General features: G+C 44.1%; 1 protein-coding gene and 1 long non-coding RNA gene across 2 annotated transcripts in view; both read right to left on the bottom strand.

Moving 5' to 3' along the window:
- Positions 1–13,452, bottom strand: part of LOC130326118 (cilia- and flagella-associated protein 251-like) — a 317,392-nt gene that overhangs the window by 185,235 nt on the left and 118,705 nt on the right. The gene's annotated exons all lie outside the window — the stretch shown is intronic.
- LOC130326121 (uncharacterized) lies at positions 3,401–13,411 on the bottom strand. Its single transcript, XR_008870789.1, has 3 exons — positions 13,202–13,411; positions 4,221–4,295; positions 3,401–4,119 (listed from the first exon to the last, which is right to left on the bottom strand). It is a non-coding gene; the product is annotated as an uncharacterized LOC130326121 (long non-coding RNA).

Genomic DNA, 13,452 nt, shown 5'->3' with positions numbered 1-13,452 from the left:
CTCCTAGCTAACATCTGGCAGCGGTAGTTTTGTCCCAAATGCATTTTGGGGGCATTTTTTTTCCAGCCTAAAGCAGTGCTCTCCAACATGTAGAGGAAGAGTGGTGCAGTTGCCCATAGCAACCCATTGGATCGCTTCTTTCAAATATTTTGATAAATCTCCCCCATAGAGCCCAGTTCATATAATAATAAGATGATATATGTGCCAGGCTGTGACCAGTTAGTGCCCATCACATGCCAGTCTCATGACCTATTATTTCAGACATATATTTACAGTTGGAGCAATATACAGCTATAATATACATTGGGAGGGAGATTTATCAAAACCTGTGCAGAGGAAAACTTGCCCAGTTGCCCATAGCAACCAATCAGATATCTTCTTTCATTTTAAAAAGGGCCTGTCCAAAATGAAAGAAGAGATCTGATTGGTTGCTATGGGCAACTGGACAACTTTTCCTCTGAACAGGTTTTGATAATTCTCCCCCTGGATGTGTAACTGGACAGAAATATGTGACGATATTAATGAGGGATAATATAGTTTAGAGTAGGACTTACCACTGGATGATCCGGAAAGGATGGTATAACCGGAAAGTGAGGTGTTACCTGAAATAAAAGCACAGACACACAGACACACAACAACAAACAACACACACAGACACTAAGACGCAACAAATAATACAATAATGCACTTGTACGGCTCAGAAATCACAGAATAGCTCCTCCTCTGGCGGTCGCTCCAGCTGAGTGGTTGGTTGTCAGGACAACAGACAAACATACCGTGCAGGTGCCAAGCCAGACCGACCAATCACAGGCCAGCTCACTTGTATCAAGACCAACCAATCACAAACCAGCTCTTTTGTATGTAGATGATCTGCTGGATTCATACATATAATAGGGTTTTAGGATGATTGATAAATCTCCCCAATAATTTTGGATCAATAACCAATATCCCTGCTGAAACCTCTACAATAGTAGGCCCTGACATCAATCCCCTCTAATTATTAATGGAAGTGCCTGTCCTTAATGCAAAAGCTGCTCCTCAGTATATTTCCTATATATAATTTACATTTATAGACACCACACAGGTAAATCCGCATATGTGCTACTCCATGTCACCTGGGACCTCATCCAACTGCTCATATGTTATGTTTCCTTCCTTGTATAGGAGACTGAATTGTAAGCAATAACTAATACAAAGCTTATATATATATATATATATATATATATATATATATATATATATATAAAATAATGAAGGCTTATTGTAAAATAGAAGAATATTTGAAGTCACAAAAGGGTCTTTATGATCTTCCATGACCATTTAAACAGTATAAGGCAGCGTATTATATTCAGACCATGGGGCTATAATTTATCTTACACAACGCAGCTGCTGCAGAGCTTCTTTTGACTTTCAAAATGGTCGGCTCATATGGACCACTCCTGGCAGTTAGTACCAAGTTGTACCAAGAGTTGTGTCCCCTCATTTTATACAACATGGGGAAAACATTTCATCTCGAAAAAATAAAGGATTGTTGGGGAGATTTATCAAAACCAGTGCAGAGGAAAAGTTGACCAGTTGCCAGTAGCAACCAATCAGATCGCTGCTTATATTTTTCAGAGGCCCATTTAAAAATGAAAGAAGCAATCTTATTGGTTGCTATGGGCAACTGGTCAACTTTTCCTCCGCACAGGTTTTTATAAATCTTCCCCTGTATGTTTAGTTGGGTGCAGGCCCATCATAATATGGACATTATCATAAGTCACATTTACATAACATGTTATTTTTATAAGTCTACTACTGAATACATTGAGGTATTATGGCTGTGAAAGAGTTGACATTTTACTCTTTGTTGCCCCTACTTATGAGCCATATATGTATGTGTAAGAATGTATAGATCCTTGGTCACATGACTCATCTTAGCTAGATTCTATGCAGAAACTGCTAGTCTCCTAAGTCCAACCCTTTCTCCCTAGCCCCTTAAAGGGGTAGTCCAGTGGTGAAAAACTTATCCCCTATCCTAAGGATAGGGGATAAGTTTGAGATCGCGGGGGGTCCGACCGCTGGGGCCCCCTGCGATCTCTCTGTACGGGGGCCAGGCTCTCCGGCCAGATAGCGGGTGTTGACCTCCGCACGAAGAGGCGGCTGACACGCCCCCTCAATACATCTCTATGGCAGAGCCGGAGATTGCCGAAGGCAGCGTTTCGGCTCTGCCATAGAGTTGTATTGAGGGGGCGTGTTGGCCGCCGCTTCGTGCGGAGGTTGACACGCCCCCTTCCCGCGGGCTGTCGGGGCTCCGTACAGGAGATCGCAGGGGGCCCCAGCGGTCGGACCCCCCGCGATCTGCAACTTATCCCCTATGCTTAGGATAGGGGATAAGTTGTTCACCACTGGGTTCACCACTGGACTACTCCTTTAAGGACGCAGCTCATTTTCACCTTAAGGACCCTTTTTCGCAAATCTGACCACCGTCACTTTAAGCATTAATAACTCTGAGATGCTTTTACCGATTATTCTGATTCTGAGATTGTTTTTTCGTGACATATTCTACTTTATGGTAGTGGTAACTTTAAGTTGTTACTTGCATCCTTTCTTGGTGAAAAATCCCAAAATGTCATGAAAATTTTGAAAATTTTGCATTTTTCTAACTTTGAAGCTCTCTGCTTATAAGGAAAATTGATATTCCAAATACATTTTATATTGATTCACAAATACAATATGTCTACTTTATGTTGGCATCATAAAATGGACATATTTGTACTTTTTGAAAAAATTAGAGGACTTCAAACTATAGCAGCAATTTTCTAAATTTTCATGAAAATTGCAAAATCTGAAGGGACATATGTTACAGAACTACAACTCCCAGCATGCCTGGGCAGTGTAGGCATGCTGAGAGTTGTAGTTTGGCAACATCTGGAGGGCTACCGTTTGGGCAACACTTTAAAAGTGGTCTCCAAACTGTGACCCTCCAGATGTTGCAAAACTACAACTCCCAGCTTGCCGAGACAGCCTTTGGCTGTCTGGGCATGCTGGGAGTTGCAGTTTAGCAACCACTAGAAGGGCAGCAGTAAATATTGCTTTACTGCCACCTTTCTTTCCCCCCTCCCACCGTCACTTCCCTACCTGCGCCGCTGATCTCCGCTGTCTCTACCGATGAACGGCAGTCCGCACGGCATCTTCTGCACAGGTACAGGCCGCCATCTTCTCCCCCTGTTCTGCCCGACATCCAGGGGTGGGCAGAGCGGGGGGTTTCCATGGCAACCCCCTGTCGTGCACTGCCATTGCTCAGAACTCATTTCTGACTAATGGCAGGGGACAGGAGGAGATTGCAGCGCTGAAACCTCGCTCCTATCCTTCAGGATGATCGGGGCTGTCACTGACAGCTCTGATCATCCCTATTTTCCGCGTGATGGGGTCACTAGAGACCCGATCATCCCGAAATAGGAGAAAATCGCATGTCTGAATTGACATGTCATTTTTTCCGATCGCCAACATGGGGGTGTCTCAGGACCCCCCTCGGCGATGTGCCGGGATGCCTGCTGAATGATTTCAGCAGGCATCCCAGTCCGGTCCCCAACTGGCTAGCGGTGGGGACCGGAATTCCCACGGGCGTATCCATACGCCCTACGTCCTAAAGGACTCGGGATGCAGGGCGTATGCATACGCCCTACGTCCTGAACAGGCTAGAGGACTTGAACCTGATTGTCTCATATCTCTGCTAGGTCCCATGTGAGAGGAGTTTAGGCCTAGTCAGAACTCATTTTCCAGTTATCTCCAAAATCCTGCTTCCTGCTCCAATGAGAAGAATTTTTCTTGTCAGTAAAAAGTAGTAGCTGAGCAAGGACTCTTCTGCATACACTTAACTCATTGTTGGCTTCCAGTCATGCTAAGTGCTGTGTAGCTATCGCATCACGAGCAACTTTAATCCACACCCTGTGGCAGGAAATTGGGCCGCAAACTGAAACCTGAGCAGGGTCTCTACAGTAGAGTGTGTGTATAAAAATATATATATTTAAATAAACATATCCCAGCGCTGAAAGGGTTAAACAATAGAGATACTTTTATTGTTGAATGTTGATGTAATCTGCAGATAGTGGTAATAATCCTCAATGTGTCGATGGTCTAGATAAAATAAAATGAATACGTGTATAATGAGCTGTAGTGCCCGGGTATACCTACAAGTAGATCTACAATGTAATGCACTTACACAACGTTGTACTTACCTCTATGTATGCATAGATGTGTAACTGTCCCTGATGCCAGGTGGCAGTGTGTGGTAAAGAAGAGAGCGTGATATCCTGGATAAATAAATTAAAGGGTTAAGTATAAAAGCACAAGAATGGGACTTGCAGGTTATTCGCTTGGTAAATAGTCCGTACCCCTTAAATATTGATGACAGTTGTATTCTTTGGGATCAGGCTATATAGTAGTTATACACCTCTCTTTATTTACACATTGGCCCTCATTTACTATTGCAAACCCGACATGTTTAAAATTGTCATTTTCTGACCCCTATAACTATTTTATTTTTCCGCGTATGGGGCGGTATGAGGGCTCATTTTTTTGCGCCGTGATCTGAAGTTTTTATCGGTACCATTTTTGCATTGATAGGCCTTATTGATCGCTTTTTATTCATTTTTTCATGATATAAAAAGTGACCAAAAATGCACTATTTTGGACTTTGGAATTTTTTTGCGCGTACACCATTGACCATGCGGTTTAATTAACAATATATTTTTATAATTCGGACATTTCCGCACGTGGCGATACCATATATGTTTATTTTTATTTACACTGTGTTTTTTTTTTGATGGGAATAGGGGGGTGATTCAAACTTTTAACCCCTTCAGGACGGAGCCCATTTTGGCCTTAAGGACCGGAGCGTTTTTTGCACATCTGACCACTGTCACTTTAAACATTAATAACTCTGGGATGCTTTTAGTTATCATTCTGATTCCGAGATTGTTTTTTCGTGACATATTCTACTTTAACTTAGTGGTAAATTTTTGTCGATACTTGCATCCTTTCTTGGTGAAAAATCCGTAAATTTGATGAAAAATTAAAAAATTTTGCATTTTTCTAACTTTGAAGCTCTCTGCTTGTAAGGAAAATGGATATTACGAATACATTTTTTTTGGTTCACATATACAATATGTCTACTTTATGTTTGCATCATAAAATTGACGTGTTTTTACTTTTGGAAGACACCAGAGGGCTTCAACGGTCAGCAGCAATTTTCCGATTTTTCACAAAATTTTCAAACTCAGTATTTTTCAGGGACCAGTTCAGGTTTGAAGTGGATTTGAAGGGTCTTCATATTAGAAATACCCCATAAATGACCCCATTATAAAAACTAGACCCCCCCAAAGTATTCAAAATGACATTCAGTCAGCGTTTTAACCCTTAAGGTGGTTCACACGAATAGCAGCAAAGTGAAGGAGAAAATTCACAATCTTCATTTTTTACACTTACATGTTCTTGTAGACCCAATTTTTGAATTTTTACAAGGGGTAAAAGGACAAAATGTTTACTTGTATTTGTAGCCCAATTTCTCTCGAGTAAGCACATACCTCATATGTCTATGTAAAGTGTTCGGCGGGCCCAGTAGAGGGCTCAGAAGGGAAGGAGCGACAAGGGGATTTTGGAGAGTACGTTTTTCTGAAATGGTTTTTGGGGGGCATGTTACCTTTAGGAAGCCCTTATGGTGCCAGAACAGCAAAAAAAAACCCACATGGCATACCATTTTGGAAACTAGACCCCTCGGGGAATGTAACATGGGATAAAGTGAACCTTAATACCCCACAGGTGTTTCACGACTTTTGCAAATGTAAAAAAAAATAATAATTTTACCTAAAATGCTTGTTTCCCCAAAAATGTTTTATTTTTAAAAAGGGTAATAGCAGAAAATACCCCTAAAAATTTGAAGCCCAATTTCTCCCGATTCAGAAAACACCCCATATGGGGGTGAAAAGTGCTCTGCTGGCGCACTACAGGTCTCGGAAGAGAAGGAGTCACATTTGGCTTTTTGAAAGCAAATTTTGCTCTGGGGGCATGCCGCATTTAGGAAGCCCCTATGGTGCCAGGACAGCAGAAAAACCCCCACATGGCATACCATTTTGGAAACTAGACCCCTCGGGGAACGTAACAAGGGGTTAAGTGAACCTTTATACCCCACAGGTGTTTCACGACTTTTGCATATGTAAAAAAAAAAATTTTTTTTTACCTAAAATGCTTGTTTTCCCAAAAATTTTTCATTTTTAAAAAGTGTAAAAGCAGAAAATACCCCCCAAAATTTGTAACACAATTTCTCCCGAGTACGGCGATACCCCATATGTGACCCTAAACTGTTGCCTTGAAATACGACAGGGCTCCAAAGTGAGAGCGCCATGCGCATTTGAGGCCTAAATTAGGGACTTGCATAGGGGTGGACATAGGGGTATTCTACGCCAGTGATTCCCAAACAGGGGGCCTCCAGCTGTTGCAAAACTCCCAGCATGCCTGGACAGTCAACGGCTGTCCGACAATACTGGGAGTTGTTTTGCAACAGCGGGAGGCTCCGTTCTGGAAACAGTGGCGTACCAAACGTTTTTCATTTTTATTGGGGAGGGGAGGGGGGCTGTGTAGGGGTATATGTATATGTAGTGTTTTTTACTTTTTATTTTATTTTTTGTGTTAGTGTAGTGTTTTTAGGGTACAGTCGCACGGGCGGGGGTTCACAGTAGTTTCTCGCTGGCAATTTGAGCTGCAGCAGAAAGTTTGCGGCAGCTCAAATTTGCAGCCAGATACTTACTGTAATCCTCCGCCCATGTGAGTGTACCCTGTACGTTCACATTGGGGGGGACATCCAGCTGTTGCATAACTACAACTCCCAGCATGCCCGTTGGCTGTCGGTGACTGCTGAGAGTTGCAGTTTTGCAACAACTGTAGGCACACTGGTTATGTATCACTGAGTTTGTGACCTAACTCAGTGTTTCACAACCAGTGTGCCTCCAGCTGTTGCAAAACTACAACTCCCAGCATGTACGGTGCATGGTGTACGGTGACTGCTGAGAGTTGTAGTTTGCAACAGCTGGAGGCACACCGGTCGTGAAACACTGAGTTAGGTAAAAAAAAACTCTGAGTTTCACAACCAGTGTGCCTTCAGCTGTTGCAAAACTACAACTCTCAGCAGTCACCGACAGCCAACGGGCATGCTGGGAGTTGTAGTTATGCAACCAGCAGATGCACCACTACAACTCCCAGCATGCACTTTAGCTGTTTGTGCAAGCTGGGAGTTGTAGTTATACAACAGCTGAAGGTACACTTTTCCATAGAAAGAATGTGCCTCCAGCTGTTGCAAAACCATAAGTCCCAGCATGCCCATAAGGGAATGCTGGGAGTTGTGGTGGTCTGCCTCCTGCTGTTGCATAACTACAGCTCCCAGCATGCCCTTTTTGCATGCTGGGAGCTGTTGCTAAGCAACAGCAGGAGGCTGTCACTCACCTCCAACGATCCAGACACTGCAGGTCAGTCCCGCCGCCGCCGCTGCTCCTGGGGCCCCGATCCCAACATTAACGCCGGTGATCGGGGTCCCCAGCACCCGGGGTGCACGTCCCGCACCCGCTCACGTCCTCCAGAGGGGCGGAGCGGGTGCGGGAGTGACACCCGCAGCAGGCGCCCTGATTGGTCGGCCGGTAATCCGGCCGACGAATCAGGGCGATCGTGAGGTGGCACCAGTGCCACCTCACCCCTGCAGGCTCTGGCTGGAGACCCGATTGACCCGGAATCGCCGCAGATCGCTGGACTGAATTGTCCAGCGATCTGCGGCAATCGCCGACATGGGGGGGCATAATGACCCCCCTGGGCGATATGCCGGGATGCCTGCTGAACGATTTCAGCAGGCATCCGGCTCCGGTCCCCAACCGGCTAGCGGTGGGGGCCGGAATTCCCACGGGCGTATGGATACGCCCTCGGTCCTTAAGGACTCGGGATGCAGGGCGTAGCCACGGGTCCCGGCCGTTGTTAGAGGCCGGGCCACGCCTCGATCTATAACGGACACATGACGTTCTATAACGGACACATGACGTTCCAGTACGTTATGTGTACTTAAGGGGTTAAAGTAGAACCCCACCAGTAGGTTGATATTGCTCCTTGTAGGTAATTCCCTCAGTAATGCTCCCAGATAGGTTATGTCCCAGTAGGTAGGCAGTAGGTCATTCAGCTAGATAAGTTGTACTTAATGCCCCCTGCAGGTATGTAATAGACAATGCCCCCAGTAGGTAGTAAGTTATTCCTCCCGGTAGGTAATGCCCCTGAGTAAATAATACTCCCAGGAAATAGTGCCCCCCCCAGGTAGGTAATGTCCAAGTAGGAAGTGCCATCAGTAGGTAGTGCCCCCAGGTAGGTTATGTCCTAATAGGAAGTACCATCAGTGGGTAGTTCCTCCAGGTAGGTCACGCCTCCAATAGGTAGCTCCACCAGGTAAGTAATGCCCTGGGTAAATAGTAGCAGCCCCTGTGCTGATTGTAAAGGGCCCTCAGCCCATCCTGGCGTCTAAGTGAGTAGGGGGCAGTGGCGTTGCGACCGGTGTGCGGGGGGTGCAGCCTGCACCGGGTGACACCATCCTGATGGGGTGACACTAGGTACGCCCCCGGTCCTCAGTTGCGCTGTCTCCGAACTAGCAGCACTCCCCCCCCCCCCCCGTCCTCACTTGCGCTGTCTCTGTACTAGCACCCCCCCCCCCCGTCCTCACTTGCGCTGTCTCCCTACTAGTAGGACCATCCCCCCCCCGTCACCTGCACAGTGAACCGGCCTGCGCCCCCATGCCTTCTGTTGCGCCGGCCCGACGTGCCTCTGCAGGGCCGTGCAGGAGGACGTGACGTCACTCGCAGAGCGCCCCGAGAGAAGGAGCGCTGCGCTGGTTGGGTGAGTGAGTGTGTGTCTGTCTCACTCTATCTCTGTTTGTGTGTCTCTGTCTGTGTGTGTGTGACTCTGTGTGTGTGTGACTCTGTGTGACTCTATGTGTGTGTGTGTGACTGTGGGTGACTCTGTGTGTGTGTGACTGTGTGTGACTGTCTGTGTGTGACTTTCTGTGTGTGTGTGTGTCCAGGGGCGGACACAGACAGCAGAGGGCCCTTGTGCAAAGAATGTGCCTGGCCCCCCCCCCCAAAAAAAAAACATCAATTGTTCAGGACCCCCCCCTCCATGTGTCACCTACTCAGGTGGACCCCCATATGTCACTTGCTCGGGAAGACCCCCCCCCTGTATAAGTATCTAATTATTTATTAAGGGCTCCCATATGCCGCAGCTCATTCAAGCCCCCCACATTAGGTAGCATAGCTTTCCCACGTTAGGTAGCATAGATTCCCCACATTAGGTAGCATAGATTCCCCACATTAGGTAGCATAGTTTCCCCACATTAGGTAGCACAGATTCCCCACATTGGGTAACATAGTTTCCCCACATTAGGTAGCATAGTTTCCCCACATTAGGTAGCATAGTTTCCCCACATTAGGTAGCATAGTTTCCCCACATTAGGTAGCATAGTTTCCCCACATTAGGTAGCATAGATTCCCCACATTAGGTAGCATAGATTCCCCACATTAGGTAGCATAGTTTCCCCACATTAGGTAGCACAGATTCCCCACATTGGGTAACATAGTTTCCCCACATTAGGTAGCATAGTTTCCCCACATTAGGTAGCATAGTTTCCCCACATTAGGTAGCATAGTTTCCCCACATTAAGTAGCATAGTTTCCCCACATTAGGTAGCAAAGATTCCCCACATTAGGTAACATAGTTTCCCCACATTAGGTAGCAGTTTCCCCACATTAGGTAGCACAGATTCCCCACATTAGGTAGCACAGATTCCCCACATTAGGTACCATAGTTTCCCCACATTGGGTAGCACAGATTCCCCACATTAGGTAGCACAGATTCCACACATTAGGTAACATAGTTTCCCCACATTAGGTAGCCATAGCCCCCACGCAAACACACAGAGACACAGACACACACACAGACACACTTAACTGCCCTGCACAGCGCTTCTCCTCTCCGGCGGCGGCCTGACGAGTGACGTCACTGACGTCCTCCTGAGCAGGTCTGCAGAAGTACGTCACTTGTGCGACGTCCCTCGTCAGACCCCGGTCGGCCGGAGGCAGACTCACTGTCTAAAGTGCCCGCTGTGCTATTATACCCCGCAGCTGCTTTAGAACAGTGAGCAGCGGCGGCGCCAACCCTACCATGAACCTACTAGGCACAAAAAAAGGGGGGCAGCAAAATGCCACCCCTGAAAAGTGCCACTTGGGACTTATGGTCCCACCGGGTCCCATGGTAGGGCCAACCAGAGGCGGCTCTAGACTTTGTGAGGCCTTCGGCGAAACTTGAACATGAGGCCCTGCTTTATTTTCTGCTGAAATTACATGGTGGTCCAGCTGTGAGATGGTTATACTGTGACATCACTGTGTATTATCCCTGTACTGTGACATCACTGTGTATTATCTCTGTACTGTGCCATCACTGTGTATTATCCCTGTACTGTGACGTCACTGTGTATTATCTCTGTACTGTGCCATCACTTTGTGTATTATCTCTGTACTGTGACATCACTGTGTATTGTCCCTGTACTGTGACATCACTGTGTTTTATCCCTGTACTGTGACATCACTGTGTGTATTATCCCTGTACTGTGACATCACTGTGTATTATCTCTGTACTGTGACATCACTGTGTATTATCCCTGTACTGTGACATCACTGTGTATTATCACTGTACTGTGACATCACTGTGTATTGTCCCTGTACTGTGACATCACTGTGTGTATTATCCCTGTACTGTGACATCACTGTGTATTATCTCTGTACTGTGACATCACTGTGTATTATCTCTGTACTGTGACATCACTGTGTATTATCCCTGTACTGTGACATCACTGTGTATTATCCCTGTACTGTGACATCACTGTGTATTATCCCTGTACTGTGACATCACTGTGTATATTATCCCTGTACTGTGACATCACTGTGTATATTATCCCTGTACTGTGACATCACTGTCTATATTATCTCTAAACTATAACATCACTGTGTGTTATCTCTATACTGCAACATCACTGTTGATACTTACACTGCACTGTGACATCACTGTATATATTAAGCCTGTATACCCTAATGTCACTGTACATATTTACCTTGCACTGCGAGTGACAATACAGGGTAAATATGCACAATGACATCACAGTTCAGAGTTAATATAAACAGTAATGTCTCTGTACAGCGACAATAAACAGTTTTGCCACTACAGGGTTAATAAACGCAGTGTTGTCACAGTAGAGGGTAACTATACAGTGATGTCATTGTACCGGGAAAATATACACAGTGAAGTCAGCATTCAAGAATAATAAACTGTGATGTCACTACAGGGTTGTTATACACAGTGACATCAAATTACAGCATGAAGCACAGTGATGTCAGTTTATTATGAAGCACAATGATGTCACAGTTTATTATGAAGCACAGTGATGTCACAGTTTATTATGAAGCACAGTGATGTCACAGAGACTGCAGAATGTACAACTGTACGTATGATAAAGATGGCGGGATGCTATCGAAACGTCACACATACATGGGGGAATAAAACACTTTGTTTTTGCACCTTATCTGGGAGTGCCGCTGGATCTTTAGTTTTGTAGATAGATAGATAGATGATATATAGATAGATAGATAGATAGATAGATAGATAGATAATAAATATAAGATAGATAGATGATAGATAGATATGAGATAGATAGATAGATGATAGACATGTGATAGATAGATAGATAGATGATAGATAGATAGATAGATAGATAGATAGATAGATAGATAGATAATAGATATGAGATAGATGATAGATAGATAGATATGAGATAGATAATAGATATGAGATAGATAGATAATAGATATGAGATAGATGATATATAGATAGATAGATAGATAGATAGATAGATAGATAGATAATAGATATAAGATAGATAGATGATAGATAGATATGAGATAGATAGATAGATGATAGACATGTGATAGATAGATAGATAGATAGATAGATGATAGATAGATAGATAGATAGATAGATAATAGATATGAGATAGATAGATGATAGATAGATATGAGATAGATAATAGATATGAGATAGATAGATAATAGATATGAGATAGATGATATATAGATAGATAGATAGATAATAGATACAAGATAGATAGATGATAGATAGATATGAGATAGATAGATAGATGATAGACATGTGATAGATAGATAGATAGATAGATGATAGATAGATAGATAGATAGATAATAGATATGAGATAGATAGATGATAGATAGATATGAGATAGATAATAGATATGAGATAGATAGATAGATAATAGATATGAGATAGATGATAGATAGATAGATAGATAGATAGATAGATAGATAGATATGAGATAGATAGATAGATAGATAGATGATAGACATGTGATTGATAGATAGATAATAGATATGAGAGATAGATAGATATGAGATAGATAGATAGATAGATAGATAGATAGATAGATAGATAGATAGATAGATCAGTGTATCCCAGCCAGGGGGCTTCTAGCTATTCCAAAACGACAACTCCCAGCATGTCTTTGGCTTTATGAGCATACTGGGAGTTGTAGTTTTGCAACAGCTGGAGGCCCCCTGGTTGGGAAACACTGTTCTATCTATCAATCATCTATCTATCTATTTATCTATCCATCTATCTCCTATCTATCTATCTATTCATCCATCTATCTATATCCATCTATCTATTTATGTATCTATTTTTCTATTTATCTATCTATCTCATATCTATCTCAGATAGATGAGAGATAGATAGATGAAAGATAAATAGATATGAGAGATAGATAGATACATAAATAGATGGATATATAGATAGAAAGATAGATAAATAGATGATAGATAGATAGATAGATAGATAGATAATAGATAGATGAGAGATAGATAGATAGATGATTGATAGATAGATAGATAGATAGATCAGAGTTTCCCAACCTGGGGGCCTCCAGCTGTTGCAAAACTACAACTCCCAGTATGCTCATAAAGCCAAAGGAATGCTGGGAGTTGTAGTTTTGCAACAGCTGGAGGCCCTCTGGTTGGGAAACACTGAACTATCTCCCACTGTCTCCTACAACTTTCCCCCTCTCCCCCAAGCAAGTTACTTACTTTAAAAGGGCAGCATGAGCAGTGGGCACTGGGCAGGTAAGTCTTCCATACTGGTGGTGTCCGGGCCTGTATACACACAGCGGGCCTGCTCCACAAGGTCCAGTATACAGGGGAGTGAGAGAGGGGGAGGAGCTTCCTGTCTGCTCTTCCCAGTCTGCATAGCGCAGCCCCTGCGTGGTGACAGGGCTGCAGGCTGAAGATTTATTTAAAAAAAGGATGCGGAGTAGATGGCTCCGGGGGGGCGGGGGTGC

The sequence above is a fragment of the Hyla sarda genome, unplaced genomic scaffold, assembly GCF_029499605.1.
Source record: "Hyla sarda isolate aHylSar1 unplaced genomic scaffold, aHylSar1.hap1 scaffold_281, whole genome shotgun sequence".
NCBI lineage: Eukaryota > Metazoa > Chordata > Amphibia > Anura > Hylidae > Hyla > Hyla sarda.
This window is presented reverse-complemented; position numbering and strand designations above follow the sequence as displayed.